The sequence below is a fragment of the Muscardinus avellanarius genome (genome assembly GCF_963383645.1).
Source record: "Muscardinus avellanarius genome assembly, chromosome: 1".
NCBI lineage: Eukaryota > Metazoa > Chordata > Mammalia > Rodentia > Gliridae > Muscardinus > Muscardinus avellanarius.
Window position 1 is genome coordinate 79,499,673 of NC_137786.1, and position 21,750 is coordinate 79,521,422.

Sequence of the window (21,750 nt, forward strand, 5' to 3'; positions counted from 1 at the left end):
TTCCACTCCCCAAGAATGCAAAATAATAAATTTTTCCAACAAAATACACCAAAAGAAAAAAAATAAAACTTAATTCAAATTAACCCAATGTGCTAATGTCCCTAAAGTCCACTGAATATTCATGGAATAAATTAAATAAATCCTATTCTATTTCTAAAAAAAAAAAAACCAATAAAATAAAATGGATTATCTATTGGAAGTTGAACCCAAAAATAAGAATTAAGATTCTGGAGTTGCCGACTTCAGTTTGTTGTTGTTGTATTTTGCTTTATTTTGTTTTTCATTAGCAGGATTTAAAATACTTACAGAATATACTTTTCCATTCATATGTTTCTTGTCTTAGGGACACACCTAATTAAGAACAGAAGAAAAAAATGCCTCCTGAAACTAATTGCAAATTGATGGAAGCCAGGCTCCACATCTTATGTGTCTTTCTTATTTTCTCTCCCCTGCTCTATGCAGTGATTCACACATAGTAAGTACTCAATTAAGTTGAAAAGCAAAGCATGTTTTAATTCACATTCTTTTGGAGGGGTTGCATTGATTTAAGGAGCAGCTGAAATGAACAGGATGGGTTTGGTCTTGGCTGCTCTTCTCTGGCTGATGAAGCACTGTCCTGGGAACTTCCTCTGGAAGGTGGCAGAACTGCTAGCCATGGTGGCATTCTCCATGCCTTGCTTTGCTTCCATTTTGCTGAAGGTTAATAGGATGATTCTTCAACCAGAAGACGTGAAAAGGCGAACTGTAACAGGGATTCTGCAGCTATCCCGCCCAGCACTGGAGGTGGTATACCTGTGAACAAAATAAAAAACCAATTAGGAATCCATGTCCTTCTAAAAACAACTTTTCAGAAGTACAAAACAACTTTTCAGAAGTACAAAAGTTGGCTTTTTGCTGACCACTGAAACATATTTAGCTCAACATTTCAAAAATACAAGGATCACTTACAGTGATGCTGCCGCTTAAAGCTTTCTTTCTCTACTTGAAATAATGAGTTTGAAATCCATCACAGCCCCATGTGAAGATCTATAAAACCCGAAATACCACATACCTGCATATTTTGAAAAGAAACTTTCCCTACTCTAGTAAGGATTTTGTATTTTCATTATTTTCCGTGACAAATAATGCCCCTCTTGAGATCTCAGGTCCTACTTCATTGTGAACAGTAAGGTCTCTGCTTGTATCCCATCGTAGGCACCACATGGATGGTTGGAAGGCAAGAGCTACAAATAGACACGCCTGTCACAGAGTCCTTGGCCAGGCAGGAGCACAGTTTCTTCAGCCAAGGCTTTGATCTAGCCAGGTGGGTAAAAGACAGAGGCCCCCAAACACTTCAAACAGCAACGGTAGCAAAGGTCCCAATGAGCGCAACATGGAAGGACCAGGTGGATCTCACCTGGGGCCCTTCATTCATACCTGCATATACAAACCTCTACAACACCGTCTTGGACCGAGAAAGACAGACGTCTTTTCAAGAAACATTTCAACTCATTCCCATGTTTAGGGGCTACTGTCTCTCTGAAACATCCCAGTGAAGATCCACTGGGGTGAGACACAAAGCCAACAAACTGACAAGTGAGCCTAGTCTTCACATGACTTATTTAATGCTTTATTTGGATTTTAAAAATAGGCCAAAATAATTATGTTGGTGCTTGAAACACTCTTTGGCTCATGAGAGATAGTGCCATATTTCTTGAGCATTTAAAAACCACCTGGAATCATTTTAGGTTCTGTCTTTTCCCTCTATTACATCAAACTTGTCACTGAGGCCTATTAATTTGAAATGTCTTTTGCAATCCCCTCACCATCCCTCCTTAGACAGGCCCCATTCTAAGCCTAGAATATGAAAGTCTCCTAGCGTTTCTGAGCTGGCCCCTGTGCCATCACAACTCCTGCGAAGGAACGCTGCCTCCCCTGGCCTCTACCTTAGCCACCCTGAAGTCTCTCTTAGGAGGCTCAGCCCTGCTGTTACCTCCAACTCATCCTCAACGAGGCAGGCCACAGAGAAGCTACCGCAGCCCACCAAATGGGCTGGCACTCTGTGTTTGGCCACAGATGTGCAGACTTGTGCTGAATTTGCACTGCTTCATGGCTACTGATCCCACATGTCGGTCCAATTCTCAGAACTGGCATCTACCCCCACGAGCTTTCCTGTTGCCCACCAGACCTTGTGCTTTGACCTGAACCTGAATCTACTTGACTAGGATGCTGATACAACCCTGCCCTAGAATACATTCCAGGACCCTGCTGGCTGACCTCCAGCTGTGATGAGGCTGCTGCTGCCATGAGTCCAGCATCCCTTACTATGAATCATACCTGCTATCGACAGTAGCTGATCACAGCCCCCGCTGGACTGACTCTCCTCAGCTACCAACCCATGAACCAATTTTAAGATCATTACATCCTTGGGAACTGAGGATGCACAGCTGGACAACCCTAGTGAAGCTGGGTTTTCAGCCCATAACACACCTTATACCTAACCTTGGCTTCCTCTTGTTCCCTGCAAACCTGTATTTTGAGACCTTTCATAGGAGTGGCCCCCACTGCCCAGCCTAGACAATTTATAATACTATCATGTTTTTATAATATGTATATATGTTATATATAATATATAATATCAGTTGTATGTATAGGTTTAACATATTATGAAAATGTCATAGTTTCATATATATTATTCTTTTACTCGGTCATTTATTAATTTATTCTTACTTCATTTCATAAAAAAACAAAGAGGTAACATTAAATTTTTTTTAATGTATCTTATATGGGTTCCCCCTGCTAAAAACTCTGCCTGGGTTTTTTGTTGTTGTTGTTTGTTTGGTTTGGTTTGGTGGTACTGGAGTTCCTGGAAACGCTTCTACCTCTGGGCTATACTCGCAGACCTATTATGTATGTATATATGTATGTATGTATGTATGTATGTATATATATATATATATATATATTTTTTTTTTTTTGAAACAGGGTCTCTTAAGCCAGGGTCTCTGCCTCTCAAGCGCGGGATTACAAGCGTGTGCCACCACACCCGGCTCTGCCTGGGTTTTTAATTCTTTCACTTTCCTCTCCCACTTTATTACAGGAAGTCTCTGCTTCAAGCACATAGATGTGCTGACCTCTAAGCCCACGCTGAACCTTTATTCACATCTCTTCTGCCTTCTTCCTAATTAGCTCCTTTTCATGCTTTGGCACTCCACTTGTGACACAATCTAAGAAAGCTTCCTCAAGAAACAAATCCATGTTCATTTATGTCTTATCTGAATTCCACTGGAATAATCAATGTCACACAGTTTAGTGTCTGGTTTCCACTAAATATTTTGTATACATTAGCTTCCCCACCCCCAGACGGGCTGTCAGTTATTTGAGAACTGGGATAAAGGCCATATTCTACACTGATATGGTGCCCCCAAAGTACCTGATGCTGAAAGAGGAGAGCAAACTCCAGTCTCCTCTTCTCCCTCCTGCTGCCCCAGCCAGCCTCGCCCACAAGGAGAAAAAGACACAAGGTCACTGAATCAAGTTCAATCTCAGCAAAACCTTTTGTAAGTTGGTGGATCCTTTGGGCGTTTGTATGTTAAGGTTTTCACTCTCCAGATTGCCTCTCTCTGGTTCCATGTGGCCAGTGTGATAAAACTGAAACTCCCTCCCCTACACACATACACACACACACACACACACACACACACACACACACACACACACAGTTATTTTCCCTTCCCCATATAAGACCAAGGCAGAGTAATTAGGCCAGCTGTATAGTAAGCCTTTATCTATTCTATTTTTCTCCACTAGTGAAGTAGGATCTAAAGAGTTAGATCCAGAGAAGGGAGCTGAGGAGGCCTAGGTGTGTGAGAGTCACTGTATGTCCCAGCACCAGCTGAGCTTGAGTTCATTAGAGACTCGTTAGATCAGGGACAAGGGCAAGGACCCGTGTAGTGTGACAATACATGAGTGTGTGTGCAAGGCCCAACCTGTGCTTTTACTGCCTCCAAGTACCTGCAGACCCAAAAGACACTGGGTGAGGACCCGGAGATCCATCTCAGTGCAACTAATATCTAAATCTGGTCTCTACAAATGTGTGTTCATTTTTTTTCTATAGTAAATGTCTAGACTTTTTTAGAATAGACCAAGATTTCTGAGAAACTAGAGTTCTGGATCAAAGATTTTTATGTTTCATGTACTGAGTATGCACCTGACTTAAAACCTGAGTGATTTTTTTTTCCTTCCTTCCTTCCTTCCTTCCTTCCTTCCTTCCTTCCTTCCTTTTCTTTCCTTCTTTCTTTGTCCTGTGGGTTAAAACTAGAGCACTCTACCTCTGAGCTATACTCCCAGCCCTTTTTATTTTAATTTTTTGAACAGGGTTTCACTAAGTTGCTGAGGGCCTTGCTGAGTTGCTGAGGCTGGCCCCAAACCTGTGATCCTCCTGTCTCAGGTCCCCAAGTACTGGAATTGTGGGCATGAGCCACCATGCCTGGCTGTAACTTTATTTCTATGAAGGCATTTATCTAAGAGCACATTTCTTACAACATAGATCTTTGAGTCTGAGACCTTTTTGAGAGTGAAAATGCAAGCAAGACAAATCCTGGGGATTTTGCAAGCCTTTCTGCCAAAGAGTAAAGCCAGTGGACTTCTAGTGTGAAGTTTTGCATCAGCACTTGCAGATGGCCAAAATTTGCTGTAGAATCATGTAATATGCATGATATCACACATATTTTGAATATTTAAATATATCATACACATACTACATACATATATACATAACCTTGATATGATACTACTTGAAAAAAATGGATAATGGATAAAGGCATATCCTGAAGTCACAAGATCATCTGTTACTTGGACAAGTCTGTGGCCAAAACTCTGCTTTAAATTGATGTTCTTATTAGCATGTGGCACGGAGATTGCCAATTCTTTTCTTCTCTCTCAAGAGAGACCTGAATCTTAAGGAGTGCATGGCCTCAAAGGCTATTTTCAAGCCCCCCTGGCAGCTAGGTATGGCTCGTGGGATACGAGAACTTAGGAGTACAGTTTCCAGGGAATGTCTTTAGAAAGACTACTTGAGCATCTCCAAGCATATTAATGAGGCCAATATCCCAGGACAGGAGAGAACTAAGATTGAAGATTTATTTCTCCTCAACAAACAGTCTAAACATAATCAGTTCAGAGCTGATTCAAGAGCCCCATTGTGTGGAGGAGTTCCTTCTATCTTGTTTAAGCTGCTATATTCTAGAGTCTCTTAACCAGGATATAGGTTAGGCTACTGTTACCAATACAGCACTATAATTCCAGCTCTGACACTTTATAGCCTTCCAGCCTTGGACAAATCACTCAAACACCATGAACTTTTTTTCATCTACACCTACTTCACAGGATTGTTGTTAGAAGCATGAGATCCTGTCTTTTCAATGCTGTTGTAGTTGCTATTGTTATTATGTCCTCAGCTTCTAGCACAGCGCCTGCATATACTAATCATTCAACAAACATTTATTCCTGAAAATGCTGATATTCCAGGTCTAGACAAATAACGCTAGACATGAACAACTAACCATTCGGAACTCCCAACAAAGAGCTGATAAAATGCAACTAATCAACATAATACATATTAGAAGTGATCACATTTCCTCCCCCAATGCTTGACAGAATAGTCAATTGTCAATTTTTTTTTTTTTTTTTTTTTTGCCAGGCATGATGGTGCATGCCCAAGTACTGGGAAGTACTTGGTAGCTTGAAACAGGAGGATTGCAGATTTGAGGCCAGCTTCAGCAATTTAGTGAGACCCTATTTCAAAACAAAAATTTTAAAAATAGGGCTGGGGGTATAGCCAAAGGTAAAATTCCCTTGGGTTCAATGCCCAGTACCACCAAAAGAAAAAAATGATTTTTTTTCTGGGTTTGAATTTATGTATATTAAAACACATATGTTGAACCACTGGTTGTCAGTTTAATGAACTGACAACTTTTTAAATGACCTATTAACTTGGGCAATCCTGGAAAGTAAAAGGAACATAACCCAATAGTATTAGTTCTGTCCCTACTAGTTATTATTGCAAGGCTTTTGAAAAATACAAAATGTAGATTTTTCACATGTTTACTAATTGTGAATTAGTATTTAGTAGTCTGGAATGTCAAGAAACATAATTCTTTTGTTTTTACAAAGGAAGATGGCTACTTCATGTTTCTACCAAAATAGCATGGGTGAGATACATTTCCCCTATGGAAGAGCACTTAATAAACACATACCCTGGCTACTATCATTTCTCCACCTGTGGTACCCACTTACCAGTCACTGAAGGAATTCAGTCTGATCTATTGATGTGATGGTTCGATAGACTCTGAAAGTCTGCCGTGAAGGGGATGGTAGATTATAGTCTCTAGGCAGAACATGTGGTGTTTACACTTCACTCCCATATAGACAGTGGAACATAAAGAAAAGGCAAGAAGATAAAAATAAACTTGGACTCACAGTTTTTCTTTCCCAAGAATGTTATGACCTGGCCACTGGTCCACTCTTTACTACTTATCTATAAAGTTTTATTTCTTTCTAGCCAATTTAAAGACCTCTGATAAAGGGCACAAAGATTATACCTGCATTTCACTAAGCAGTTTTTCAAGTCTAACTTTATGCCTGTGTGCCTTTACTTCTAAAATATTATTCTCCCTCCTTTTACTCTATTTATATAGCTATTTTTGCCTCTCTGTAATTTTTCACTTACATACTTAAAATTCTCACCTAGAACAGATAGTACATTTAGAGTGAAATTCATTAATGTGGGTGGAATTGAAAAAGACAAGTCTGAATGAATGAAAAGTCTAAGGTATGGACAATCGCCAAGAGATTGTGGTAATAGCAACAGCTGGCATTTGAGAGTCCTACCTGAAAATCATTGGGCTGACCACTTTATACACATTATTTCATTTAGTCCTCACAACAGTCGTTGAGCAGATATTGCCATGGTTTGAATTTTTTGTCCCCTCCCAAAGCCATCTTGAATTTTATTGCCATTGTGATAGTATTAATAAGTGGGACCTTTAAAAGGTGCTTAGTCCATGGGGACTTCAACCTCATGAGTGGGATCGGTGGGTGCTAATATTCAAAAAAGGGGAGTTCAGCCCTTCCTCTTAGCTCTCTCATCCTCTCTCTCTCTCCCCCCCCCTTTCTCTCCCTCTCTCCACCTTTCCCTTCTGCTCTTCCACCGAATGATCATGCAGCAAGAAGGCCCTCACCATATGCCAGCAACTGGATCTTAAGACTTGCCAGCCTCCCAAACTGTGAGATATAAATTTTTCCTTTTTAATTTATCCAGTGTCAGGCACTTTATCAAAGCAACATAAACAGATCAGTATTAAGCTCTCATTTTCACAAATTAGAAAACAAAACCAGAGAGGTGTTCAGTAACTTGCTCAGGACCACGTGGCTAATAAGCTGTAGAACGAACTCCAAACCTGTTCCTCTGTTGCCAAAGCGCCTGCTCTTTCCAGCTACACCCGACTGCTAGATTTCCCCTTCGATCAAATCAGAAGAATGATAAAGCAATATCTCAGATGAGTCTCACAAACGCTCAAGTGCCAAGGTACCTTGCTCCAGTGATAAAATGAAAAGCATTTGAAATTGGCTCACCAAGTATTTAGGCAGGCAATTATCACCTGCCATTTATGAACTAACTACCTCACACCACGTGTTTTCTATACATTAAACCTAGCCCTCATTGCAACTCTATAAAGTAGATAACTATCTCCATTTTACAGATGGAAGGAGATAGAGAAGGGAAGGTCACATGCTGGTAAGTGGCAGGGGCCACAACTTGACCACCCCTCTCTCAAGGCCTTTCTCTAAAGAGCTTTGAAAGTCTGCTTTTAAAGTAATAGTGCCATCCTCTGAGATTTTATTTAGCCTTTTTATTAGCTCAGCAAAGCTTTCATTCATAGACAATGCAAAAGTAAACTTTAACCCAGGCCCTGCCCTCATTTTCATAAATTCCAAATTTAGTGAGGTCCATGTTAATGGCTTTTACTGTATATGGAAAAGAGTTTAATAGTCACTTGCCCCTGCTCTATCTCCATTAGCAAATCTAAAAAGCCACACAAGGTGAAGGAAGGAAGAGCAGCGACCTCAACACTAAAACAGATACGGAGTGCCTGTAATTTGTAATCCAGTGAGAAGTCAGAATATAAAATTGCCAATACATAACAACAAATTCAATCCTACAAGTTTAAGTGGTCTATTCATCAATTAAAGAAAATTCACCTAATCAGATGCTCATATTAAGGAATGTAGCCATAGCAAATCAGTAATCATAATTAAAAGTCCATTCCAAATCTCTTTGGTGAGCATTGCAATGATCTAACACAGCCAGGCTGCCTGGTCCCTTCCACAGTGTTGTATAAATGTGTGCATTATGCTATAATTCCTGGCCATTTAACATGGTCACCTTTGCTACTCATGCCACACTTGTTTCTAGCACAGACATGCTTCTGTATGTGCCCTGAGTGGGAAGAATGTTCAAGATGTACAGTCAATCCAGCACATGGCTGTGGTACTGCTCCCACTGATCCTATAGCCAGTTCCATAATATATAAAGTTTTCCAATGTAGGTCATCGCAGCATTGCAAATATTCCAAGTGAATCCTGCATGCTTTGGAGGGGCCACCTGAAGAGCACAGAATCTCACAGCTCTGTCAAGTTGCACCATATATTTTTTTCTCTTTTCTTTAGGCAGATCTTAAGAGACCTGCCATATGCCTCACTGTGAGGGAAACAGCCTTGAGACACACGCAAAGCAATCCAGGTGAAGGTCAGCCTACCTCCGTGCGCTGTGGGATAGGGAATGGAGCCTACTGGGGATGATCTGTAGTCTGCCTAGGCTCTCATTAGGTCACCCACTTCCCAGTGAACAGAGAGCCAGGCTTAAAAGGGACCAATTTGCTGAAGACTCTCTCAAGGTCTGCAGTCTTGGACATATAAAGTGAATTAACCTTCCACAGTTCCTACACAAGAGGTATAAAAGTATAAATTTCCCCACTATCTAGGGCACATTAATCCAATCATCCAGGAACACCATAACTCTATAATCCCTTATCTTATGTTGCCAACTATGCTCACCAAAGTATTACTATAAAATTCACTCTTTGACTTTTCTTTCTTTCTTTCTTTCTTTCTTTCTTTCTTTCTTTCTTTCTTTTCTTCTCTGAGCTACATCCTCAGCCCTATATTTCTTATATTTTATTTTGAAGTAGAGTTAGTTTCCCTAAGTTGCTGAGGGCCTTGCTAAGTTGCCAAGGCTGGCCTGGAACCTATAATCCTCCTATCTCAATCTCCTAAGTGCAGGAATTACAGGTGTGCACCACCACACCCACCTGGCAGTCTTTGACTTTCACTTCCACTTCACTCGGCCAGACCATCAAAACTGCTACCATGAGCCAGAGGTGACAGCCCACGCTTGTGATCCTAGCATTTGGGAGGCTAAGATAGGAGGATCAATGTTTGCAGGTAGCCTCGGCTACTTAAGTGAGGTCTTTTGCAAGTCAGTGAGACCCTGTTTCAAAATAAACAATAAAAAATAGGGCTGGGGGTTTAGCTCAAAGGTAGAATGCCCCTGGGTTCCATCATCATTACCATACACACACACACACACACACACACACACACACACACAGTTACTGTGCTGGGACTGGTGGCACACACTTGTAATCCCAGCATTTGGGAGGCTGAGACAATAGGATTGCGGTTCGAGGACAGCCTCAGCTACTACTTAGTGAGGCCCTTTGCAACTCAGTGAGACCCTGTTCAAAATAAAGAATAAAAAATAGGACTGGAGTTATAGCTCAGAGATAGAATGCCCCTGGGGATGGAACCCAATACTTGGGAGGCTGAGACAAGAGAATCACAGTTTCGAGGTCAGACTCAATAACCTAGCAAGGTCCCCGAGCAATTTGGTGGAGACCCTGTTTCAAAATAAAAATAAAATAGGGATAGGGGTGTAGCTCCAAGGTAGAATCCCTCTGGGTTCACTTTTCTTACAAAACAACAACAAAAAAAATGTTAATAAAAGGTAAAAAGGGCTGGGGTTTTAGCTCAGATGGTAAAAGACCCCTGGATACAATCTCTAGTGCAAGTAAGTAAGTAAGTAAATAAATAAATAAATAAATAAATAAGAACAGTGGCAAGAAAGTAGGCAAGTCAACTAGGATTGGAAGAAAGAAGACTGAGAGCAGAAAGCTTTAAAAAGAATTTCTTAGCCGGGCATGGTGATGCACGGCTGTAACCCCAGCATTCAGAAGGTAGAGACGGGAGGATCACAGTTAGCAGCCAGCCTCAGCTACTTAGTGAGGTCCTTTGCAACTCAGTGATGCCCTGTTTCAAAAAAATTTTTTTAAAAAAAGACTAAAAAGATAGGGCTGGGAATATAGCTTGGAGGTAGAATGCCCTGGGTTCCATCCCAGTACTGCAAAAAAGAAACAAAAATTCTTTTTAAGAAAAAGGCCAATAAAATGTCAAAGATTAAAAAATGGAAATAGCAAGGGTCTAAACATAATGATGGAATTTGGATACAAGAGACTATGAGCACCTCTTACTGAGACGTGAGCAAAAGAGAAGACAAGCATGGTGGCACACACCTGTAATCCCAGTACTTGGGAGGCTGAAACAGAAAGATTGCAGGTTCGAGAACAGCCTTAGCAATGTAGAAGGGACTCTCAGCAACTGAAAGAGACCCTGTCTCAAAAACAAAAACAAAAAAATAACAAGGACCAGGGATATAGCTTGGAGGTAGAATGCCGTTGGGTTCAGTCCCAGTACCACAAAAAGAAAGGAAAGGAGGGAGGGATGAAGGAAGGAAGAAGTGGATAGAAGTTACGGTTAAACCCAGAAAACAAAAAATACACTTGTAAACTGCCAAAGGGCTGACTGCTAAAGTCATGACAAAACAAAGAAGAACCAAGGCTTTCTTGCAAATAGCTTATCAAACTGTGAAACCTCTGGGAAATAATGTGATTAAATATTTATAAAACGTTGCTTAGATTATATAGATTAGAGAATATGTATATACATTCTCTATATTATTCAACATCATGTATCATAATATTAAGTCAATTCCCATCCTCCTTTGTCCCAGGAAGACTAAGAAATAAAGTTTTTCACAAAGAGCACTGTTCATATGCCCTCAAATCACAGGGCAGTACAAAGTAAGATCAAATCAACCAAATAAACCGATGAAAAGATTCGTAATCTGAAAACCTTTATCCGACAGACACTAAGATTTCTACACTGGAAGTGGTTCTGTGCAGTTTCCACAGATCTATTTTAAAGCCACAGTTTCAGTGGCCACAGAAGTCCTCCTAAAACAAGGTTTCTTCTGGTTAAAAGACGAGGGAAGGCCCTTGGTGTCTTTCAAGAGGCCCAGCATTCCCCATCAGGTCTTGAAAGTCCTGCTCCATGTCTCCCTTTGCTTCGCCTGGTTGTCTTTACACCCACCGCTCTAGTAACTAGCCATTTGTGACGTCATTCCAGCTTTGCAGAACGTGCAAAACGCAGCCCTTTCTCAGGCTTCTCGGCTGCTATTAAAGTTATGCTGCATTTGGTTAAGTGTGGAGGCTGGCACCAGAGAGGATCCATAATGGTGATTATCATGCAAATCAGCCTCCCGCAAGTGGCGCTCCTCCGTGGAGGCCTTCCAGCCTTGCCTCCCCCCAGGGCCGCTCCATTGTCCCCAGGATAAAGCGGACTGTCTTCGCTGCCGACTCTGGACGCCACGGAGATTGGTTCTCCTGACAGAGATTAGTGGGCGGCAATGAATCTTTCACTTGGGGTAGAAATATGATTTTATTTAAGAAAATAACCATACATAATTGGGCTCCTGTCACTTTAAATTTTAATGGGGAGAGTAATGTGGAGGCTTCTGGAACTTTAAATTACGGCTTTCAGAAGCTTCACACTGAATCTTTCAATTATTCTCCGTAAGTACTTTCTCAAAGCATGTGCCACCATGACATTGATATCACAATTCAAATCTAAATTCAAAACTGACTGCAAGGCTATGAGTGTGTGCTGGCGTGCGGGCTGCCTCGCTTTATCTTTGAACATCTGAGGAGGCGAATCGAGAGGCGCTCTCCCAGAGCCCAGCCAGCTGTTTGCCAAATATTCAAATAACCCTGGCATGCAGAAGAGCCTTTCAGATTTCCCCACATCAAAATTAGCACCAACCTCCTATTTTTCCCATTCGTGTCTGGCTCACCTACATCCTTCCCATAGGCCTGACTCAGCTCCCAGGTCCCCTGCTCCAGCAACTGGGCCCAGGGTGTGCTGCAGAACAGCAGCCAGTTCAGACAGAACCACAGCGGACAGTTTTCATGCTTCTGTTTCCTTGAAGTGGATATGAAAGGGTGACTGAGCCCAGTATTTGCAGGAGTCCGAAGACAGCAGAAAAGAGGAGGTTTTACTTAGGATCCATTTATTATCCTGGAACAGAGAATGGAATTGGAGAGATGGTAGCAAAGGGAACGGTGTGCTTTTATTTTTGAGGTCTTAACTTCCTCGTTACCTGCTCATTTTTTTATCATGTTAATATTTTCATATTAAAACAAGTCGAAATGAATTCAATTAGCCGGGTGGCACATGCTTGTAATCCCAGTACTGGAAAGGCTGAGACGGGAGGATCACAGGGTTGCAACCAGCCTCGGCTACTTAGCGAGGCCCTCTGCAACTTAGTGAGACCCTGTTTCAAAATAAAGATTTAAAAATGGGGCTTGGGGTGGAGCGCAGAGGTAGAGCCCCCTGTGTTCCATCCCTAGTACCGCAAAAAAAAAATAATGAATTCAATTAATTACTAGTAAGTCTAACTTTAGAGTGTTTCCATGAGTTTTAAAACGTGCCCCTGACCCCAGGAAGCAAAGTGCCACGTTTACGACTGTAAATAACGAATTCCAGTTGCACTGATGAATCTACAAGGAAAAGACACCTCTTGTTTCACAAGCTAAAGGTCCCGAAGCAATTTCCCTCAGCTGGATGACCACAGGTTGAAGGCCAGCCTCAGACACTTAGCAAGACCTCCTTTCAAAATGAAAAGGGCCAGGAGTGTAGCTCAGAGGTAGAATAACCCTGGCTTCAATCCCCAATACCAAAATAAATAAAGACCAGAGTCCAAAGAGGGCACTTGAGGAGGTTAGGAGAAAGGGACTAAGGTATCAAGGGTGCAGGACAACAGCCTCTACCCCAAGAGCTGGTCAAATTTCCTGAAGCTGGACATCAAAACGCAGGTCGAGCTGCAAGAGGCGTTTCTTGATTCTTTCCAGGAGAGCTGGGTCTTGACTTGTTCATTTCCTATGATGTGTTTATACTTGGACAGAAGGGGCACAGCAGGAATGCTTTCAGGGCACATTTAGGGGGAAGCCACTTTCACAGGAGTCATGAATGCCAGATGTCAAATGAAGGAACGTATGCTGCAGAGAATTCTCAGAGCAGGATCAAGGGGCACCGAATCATGTCAGAGGAAACTGCTGTCCTGACCCGAGGCCTTCTATCCCGGCAAAGTCGATTCGAAATCGTTCATTTTTAAAAATAGTATTAATAACAAAAGAAGCTATTAATATGAGTAGAAATGACCTGGGAAGCCGAGTCTGATGGTATTCCAGTTCTGCCAGTAAAGTGTTTTCCTTCCATGGACCCCATGCAGTATAAGGCAAGTAACTTGCTTCTGGGAACCATGAGTGCCAGAGCCAGGAGGCCCACATGTGGAGTGGGCATAAAAAATATGCCAGTCAGCATCCCTATCTCTCACATTATTTCCTGAGAACACACTGAAAGATTGCTTTGAACTAAGATCTGGATCATGGTGCCCAAGTAGTAACTTTCTTAAGATATCGGCCAGCAACAGAGGGAAAAAAAAATTAAACTCTCACTGATTTCCAAGCCCAAAGTAGCATAATTACATATCCTGTTGGACTTGAGTATTTAACGCTCATGGAGAGCTGGGGGTGGGGGTGCGCACTTGTAATCCCAGTACTTGGGAGGCTGAGACAGGAGGATCACAGGTTCGCAGCCAGCCTCAGTAACTTAGTGAGACCCTCTGCAACTTAGTGAGACCCTGTTTCCAAATTAAGAATAAAAACTAGGGCTGGGGTTGTAGCTCATAGGTAGAATGCTCCTGGGTTAAATCCCCAGTACTACTACTACTACTACTACTACTACTAATAATAATAATAATAATAATAATAAAGTTTATGGAGCGTTTCAAATGCAAAATAATTCTACACAAGTCATTCACTCAAACCTTTAACATGCTCTTATTAGACATGAGCCAACTGTGATTAAAGAATAATCATACTACTGGATTTCTCTATAGAATTCAGCACTGTGGCTTATGCCTTCACCTTAAACTTACTTCATTTTGTAAAAGTTCTCTCAGCAGGGTAGTGTGTGCCTTGTAATCCCAGTACTTGAGAGGCTGAGACAGGAGGATGGCAGGTTGGAGGGAGTCCAGTCTCAGCAACTTAGCAAGATTCTCAGGGTTCCCAATACCACTCACAAAAACAGTTCTATTGCCCATTGGCCAAAGCAGGTCATGTGACCAGTCATGCTTTAGGAGACTCCTCCTCTTAATGGAAGGATCTTCCGGGTCCTATTGCCAGGGGTTACTTAGATACAGGAAACTGTATCTTTGACTGTTTTTGTTTTTCTTTCTTTTTTCTTTCTTTTTTTTTTTTTTTTTTGAGGGTCTGGGGATGGAACCCAGGGGCATTTGACCTCCGAGCTACACCCCCTTCCCTATTTTTATTCTTTATATTGAAACAGGGTCTCACTGACTTGCAGAGGGCCTCACTAAGTAGCTGAGGCTGTCCATGAACGGTGATCTTCCGGTCTCAGCCTCCCGAATGCTGGGATGACAAGAGTGCGCCACCATGCCCGGCTCTGCGACTGTTTTTCTAGTCTACCACTCACAGCACCCCCTAACTATTCCAGGCATGTTCACACATACGCTCATGCTGTTCCTATCACCTAAAATGAACGCTCGACCCGTACTTTTGGAAAATGTTTATGTCTTGTCCTTCAAGTTTCTGATCTAAGATAGCATTCCCTGACATCTTCCCTTAAGGCAGAATTAATTATTTCCTCATATGTTCCCTCTGTCCCTTGCATATGCCTCTATTCTATCCTTCAGTGAATTGTATTATAGTTATTTATTATTTCTTATAATGTCTCTCTCCTTAAATAGACTGTCTTTGTACCACCAACATCTAGCACTGTGCCTGATAAAGAATGGGCATTCAGTAAATGTTCCCTAAATTGAATTTAATTGAATAAGTTCAAAACAAAGATTAAACTCTCTCTAAAACAGGCCTATATTAAAAAGACTTAAGGTACGGCTATTCAAAACCAGCCTTATGAGTTAGCAGAACTAATTAGATCCACCTCGTCTCATTTGAAGGGCACCAGGCAGGGCCACACTTCTAGCCAAAAGCATTTTTCCTGCGGGACTGGCACAAAGCCTGAACTTCCAGCATAGATTATTCAAGACCTGAAGATGTTTTCACGCACTACAAAGAGCTCTGGAGTCACTAAGCCTCAAAACCTAACTAACTACCTGTGTGATCCTGACAATGCACTTAATGCATTTCTCTGCACCACTCCCTTTCATTATGGGGGTGACCTGTGTGGCAATAACGTATGTAAAGAAACTAGCCCAGTGCCTGCCATGCACCTAACACACTCACCAAATCCCGGAGTCTCCTATTAACAAAGCAAGTCCCCCTGGGAAGGGCCAGCCTCAGGCCTTTTTTATTACCACCTGAGGAGAGCAGAAAAAGGGTGAGAGAAAGAAAAGCAGAAAAGTAAACTAAATGACAGTAGGTAAATACCTTCATGATGTCACCCAGAGCCAGACATGTGGCTACTAATTAAACAGTTATATCAGTTTTCAGGAACTCAACCAAGAAATGAAAGTTTGCCTTCCCTAGGGTGTACAATGGCTTTCTGGTGACATAGGACTTAGCAATCTCCCCATGATTTAGCTGGGCATAAACCAACATGGAATCAACACTTATACATAAACTTAGGCATTTATACATATCCATGCCTAAGAGAGGAGATTAGCAAAAAGAAGATGAATTAATCATTTTGGTGCATATTCTCTCACTCTTGTCTCTTTTTTTTTTCCAGTATTGGGGATTGAACCTAGAGGCATTCTACCTCTGAGCTACACCACCAGCCTTATTTTTTATTCTTTATGTTTTGAAATTGGGTCGGTCTCACTAAGTTGCAGAGAGTCTCACTAAGTAGGACCATCCCCCTGTCTCAGCCTCCCAAGTACTGGGATTACAAGCATGTGTCACCACAACCAACTTCTCTCATCTTTAAAGAGGGTAATTGTGGTAAATAAGGTTGGGTTTTCTTTAATGAGAAAAAATGAAAGGAAACTACAAATATACATTTGTAAGTTTATATCACTTCAGAAGAAAATGCTGCCACTGAAATAAAGTAAGCTATATACATATATATATATATATATATATTTTTTTTTTTTTTTTTTAATTTGGAAACAGGGTCTCTTAAACCAACGCGGCTGGCTTTGAACCTGCATGATCCTCCTGTCTCCGCCTCCCAGGCGCAGGGATTACAAGCGTGCGCCACCGCGCTCAGCAAAGCCAAGTTTTAATTATTTAATTATTTATTTATTTATTTATTTTTATTTTAGAAAGGCAGACTGCCACATGCAGCGCCTCATTTGGATGTGTCTGGAGTCTTGGAAGCTTGACTACCCGACGTTCTCCTACAAATGGTCCTTGAGAGCTTGTTTGGAGGTTCTAGCAGGGGAGTGCAGCTACTCGTATACCCTTGACCAAAGACCGGTCCTGGTCCTCCTCTATTCGGGGAAGGTCGTCCTCTTCGACCGAGCGCGCAGCTTCGGGAGGGACGCACATGGAGCGGTAAGGGAGGAAGGGGACACCCGCCTAGCCAGCCAGATCAGCCAATCAACCCTGGCGATCAATGGGGTGACAGATGTCGCAGCCAGATCGCCCTCACAACCCAAAGCCAAGTTTAAATAAAGTATTTAAGCTTCCAAAATCCAAGCCAGCATGGGCCTCCTACCAAAAGTCTCCACAACTCTTGCACCAGAGCGAGGAGCAGGCGCACGGGTGAAGCCAGGTCCAAGCGCATAATGCAAGACACAGGTGTCTCAGCAATGGTCTGGCTAAGGGTGGACAGGTTAGGTGAGACACCAGCAGAACTAATGAGTTAGAAGTGCTACTGCTGGCTGAAATGTGCCTACAGTTCCAGAAAACCTGACTAATTTTGAGAGTAAGCATTCTTGTTCTTTTGATTATGTTAAGAGGTATAACTCCTGTGCGTTATTACTAAGTATGATCTTCATATTGGCTGGAACTGGATTGTATTTCTCATGTGAGAAAGGGTCCTTTTCTGCACAACTGATTATCACAAGAGTGAGTAATGAGATAGTTTCATTTTCTTCCACAAAAGAAAATCCCTACCACTGTGGCACCTGAAGCCATTTCCAGATATCAATGATAACCTTGAAATACTTCTACGCCCCGCACGCACCAAATCCATCTACATTTGTTGAGATCTGTCTCTATAAGTGAATCCCCGCTGTTTCCCCTGTGATCTTTCACACCAGCCTCCCTGTAAACTTTCTGGTACCTCAGATTCTGCTTTCTGTATTTTCCTGACCCACCTCTTCCCACCCTGATACCTAGTTTGTACTCAGTAAATGTTGGTTTATGGCTGACAAGGAAATTTGTAAGTAAGTAGCTCTTGCTGATGGTAAATTCCTTGTCCATTCAAGTTCAGATCAAGACCTCTAGAGATCCTGATGACTGAAAACATTATGGTACTTCCTCATCCAAATGTAAATCCAAGGGAAAATGATAGTAAACCATAGAGGACATAATTTACATATGTGTTCACATTAAAACAGCCTCTGCTGGTGAAATTTTAGGCAAACTCATCAAAGGCTGAACTCCACTCCAATCTCTCTCCTCCTGGTTTTGAGCTCATACAAAGGAGAGGAAAAAATGTATCTCTGTTTTTCAATATTGGTCTGCTATAAGGTATTCCAATCTGGGTCCACCTCATAAAACTATGTCAAAATACTAATTACAATGTGTTTACTATTGAGTATAGAAAAGGGAATCAAAGCTGGTGGTGCACGCCTAGAGTCCCAGTACTTGGAAGAATCACAGTTTTAAGGCCAGTGCACATTAAGTTAGTGAGATCCTATGGCAAAGTAAAAAAGTTAAAAAGGGCTGAAAGTGTAGCTCAGAGGTAGATGTCCCTGGGTTCAACCCCTAGTACCACAGGGGGATGAAAGGAAAGGAAAGGAAAGGAAAGGAAAGGAAAGGAAAGGAAAGGAAAGGAAAGGATTGAATAATTGCCTAAATCTTTTGCAAATGTCCAGCTTCTATTTCAGTCAGTTGTAAAACAGCTAACATATCATGAATAGTAGCAATACAACATCTTGTTTTGCCTACTGTTAAAATTGTATTGTGATCTTGTGTAGAAAAGGGGGTGCAGCAAATGATTATCAGAACCACTCAGAAGAAAATGTAAAAACACAAGTTCTTTGTATTTTATTTAATTAGACATCAATATTTGATAATAGCAAAAAAGCACCAAATTATATTTGGATAAACCTTCCATAAATACTGTTCACAGCAGTCAAAGTCTAAACTGTAGATGCTAATTACAAAGCCAAATCAAAACCACCACAGTTGCAATTAAAACTAAAGTATTTCACTTATAGTGTGATTTGCATATTCATAGTAGCAGATATTGGCTAATATTTCTGTTAAATTTAAGTCATTTATACTTAAGATATAATTGTTTCATATGATTTGTTCACTTTCATATTTTAAAATCTGAGTATGTGCGGGTATGGTGGCACACTCCATAACCCCAGTACTTGGGAGGCTAACACAGTAGGATCACAGGCTCAAGACCAGCCTCAACAACTTATAGATCTAGAACCTGTTTCAAAACAAAAAACTAATTTAAAAAAAAAACTACAAAGGGCTAGGGGCTGTAGCTCAGAGGTAGAATGCTCCCAAGTTCCATCCCAAGTATATAAAAAAAAAAAAAATCTGAGCATGTTACATAAGAGTTGAATACTTTACTTTGATGCTCCTGGGTAGATCTTTGTCATTTAATGGAAAATGTTTGGATATCTAGGAAAAAAGCATTGAGAAAATGTATATGTAGGGAACCAGCCCTCAAAAAATTTTTGAACATCTATATATGAACTTTATTTCTGATTATATAACAATTTAAAACAATAATATTTTTTTAAAAAAGTAAAAATTCTTCATTGATAATGAAGAATGCATATTTAGGAATTAAACAGAATAATTTAGTAGCTTGTTATATGATCAGATCTGATTGGTGCTCTGTGAGATATGTCCAATTTTTAGACAAAGAAAAATATTTCCCTTAGTGGCTTTGGTCTAGAGATGGAGGGTGTATTATGTCCATTAACTGGGAAGCCAAGGATTACTTGAACAAATAATATTACAGCTCTGCGGAATGACTGATGGTCTTTGCTAAGGCCCAGATGGTTTCATCTTTCTTAGAATTTTATCACTGATTTGTTCTTAGTCATGTGCAGTCACTAAGGGCAGCAGAGGTAACAAGTGTTTGATGTATGATACTTGAGCCACTTTTGTCAGAACTGAATTTATTTTAAGCTATGCTCATTCTCAATACTCTTACATCTATATGTTCTTGAGCTTTATTTTTTTCTTGTTTCCAGTGATGGGTCAAACTGATAGGGCAATTATAAAAAACACTATCCTCTGAAGCTCTACAAAAATAACATGTATTTGTCTCTTTGCAAAAGATGACTTTCAATTGCAGATTAAATGAATGACTGTACAAGCAGGCATCTTAATATAAGGACTTACTCTCTGTTCATCGCCATATTTGCCCAGCTTACAACATATCCCTTGCCCTTCGGCATATATCATCAATTTCAATTCAGTCTATCTTTTACAATCTGCAGCAAGCCACAGAAGTTCTCTTCTAGTTGAATGGAAATGTCAAGAGAGGAGGGGTGTGGAAAAACACATTTAATTTATCCTATTAAAAAGGGCCCCTCCTAAATGGTTTCTGGGCACTTTTGCATCTTCTTATACACTGAAAATCAGTTCAGATAGCGTAATCAGTGGCTAGAAACATAACCCTTATCAGTAACATATTCATGAAAGATGCTATGTGTATGAGCTGCAAAGTGTTTGGCAGAGAATCAGGAATAAAAAAAGGAAGAATACAGTAAAGAATTGATGGAATAGTTTTGTGTTTCAACCCTATTCGTTTTGGGGAATTTTCTATCATCTCTGTTCCATTTGGAAGGATAATAGACAAACCAACAGAATGTCAGATTTCTATGACTTGATTTCATCTATATATAGATACACATACTGTACAGTGATCCAGGATGGAAGCATATCTGTACACAGTGATGAATATAAGTCCATATATATGTTTTGTGTCTCTTCCTAGATTTTCCAATTCATGATACTCTCTTATGCAAAGTTTAGTGCTTTTATGTTTTGACAACTAAGCACCGCCTAAACATTGTTTCACAAAATCAAGAGTAGTTCTTGACAATTAATTTTTACAGTCAGTGGTCTTCCCCAAGTGGGCGACTCCCCTTGGAACTTTGGGGCCACAACAGCAGACCCTGTGAGTGAGGGAGCCAGACAATTCATTAGCTGATTCGGCAGCAATTCGAAGTGGTGGGGGGATGTCAGCCCCTGCTTTGGCGCTTCAATACTAATGAGAGTCATTGCATATTCATAACCCCAAATACAGTCAGCTTCTTGTAAAAACTTTTGTCACCCAGGCTTCATGGCAAGAGCAAAGCACTGCACTCTTGGTGCCGTGGCACTTCCGCCAAGTGAGTGTGAGAGCTAGATTGATTGTTTTGCAGCGTAGCTTGACGGGGGAACTGAAAGATGCTGCCCCAAGGGTCCTAAGACTGCTTAGTTTGATTGCAAAGCTCCAAATTATCAAAGAAACAAACAGGAGGCAGTGGTGGTGAATGTGTATGCCAGTAAACACATAAATACCAACACATAAATAATATATCAGAAAATACTCCAGACAAGGAATTTGGGTTATTGAGTGTTCAGAGTAATTATCTGTTGGGAATATAAAACCATCTACATAAATTCTTATCATGCTGAAAGAACAGTGCCCCAGTAAACTTGTTCTCACATTGCAAAAATACCACAGCATTTTTTAGTAGAAACAGATTTCTAAAACTGTCTGAAGTTTCCTGTCATTATTGATACCAAAACTTAGACAATCCTAATGATCCAGCATTATACCATTTGACCCCCAAATATCTCTTCAGGGTAGCTACAAGCATCCCCTGAAGTCAAAGAAGAGATATGTATGTTTCAGCACCCACTTTGAAAAGGCGTTGAGCATTTTTCTACCCATAATGATGTCTTTAGCAGGAATGCCCTCACTCTTCCATATTTTTCTGATGGGCATACAAGCTATAAACTACCCATAAAAATAAAAGAGGACAGTGAAAAAAAACTTTCTAAATTTGACCACACTTGGATCATTAAAAGTTATTTCTGGATGCATAATTCATAAATATCTGCACAACCGAAGACAAATCAAAAATATTGAGATGGTGGTGGGGGTTCAGTGGTCTCTCCAAACTGTTTTATATCTTAGTCACAGACACACAAGCTTTGAAAATAGAAGGATTTGTGTTTATGATTGATTGAGGTAACT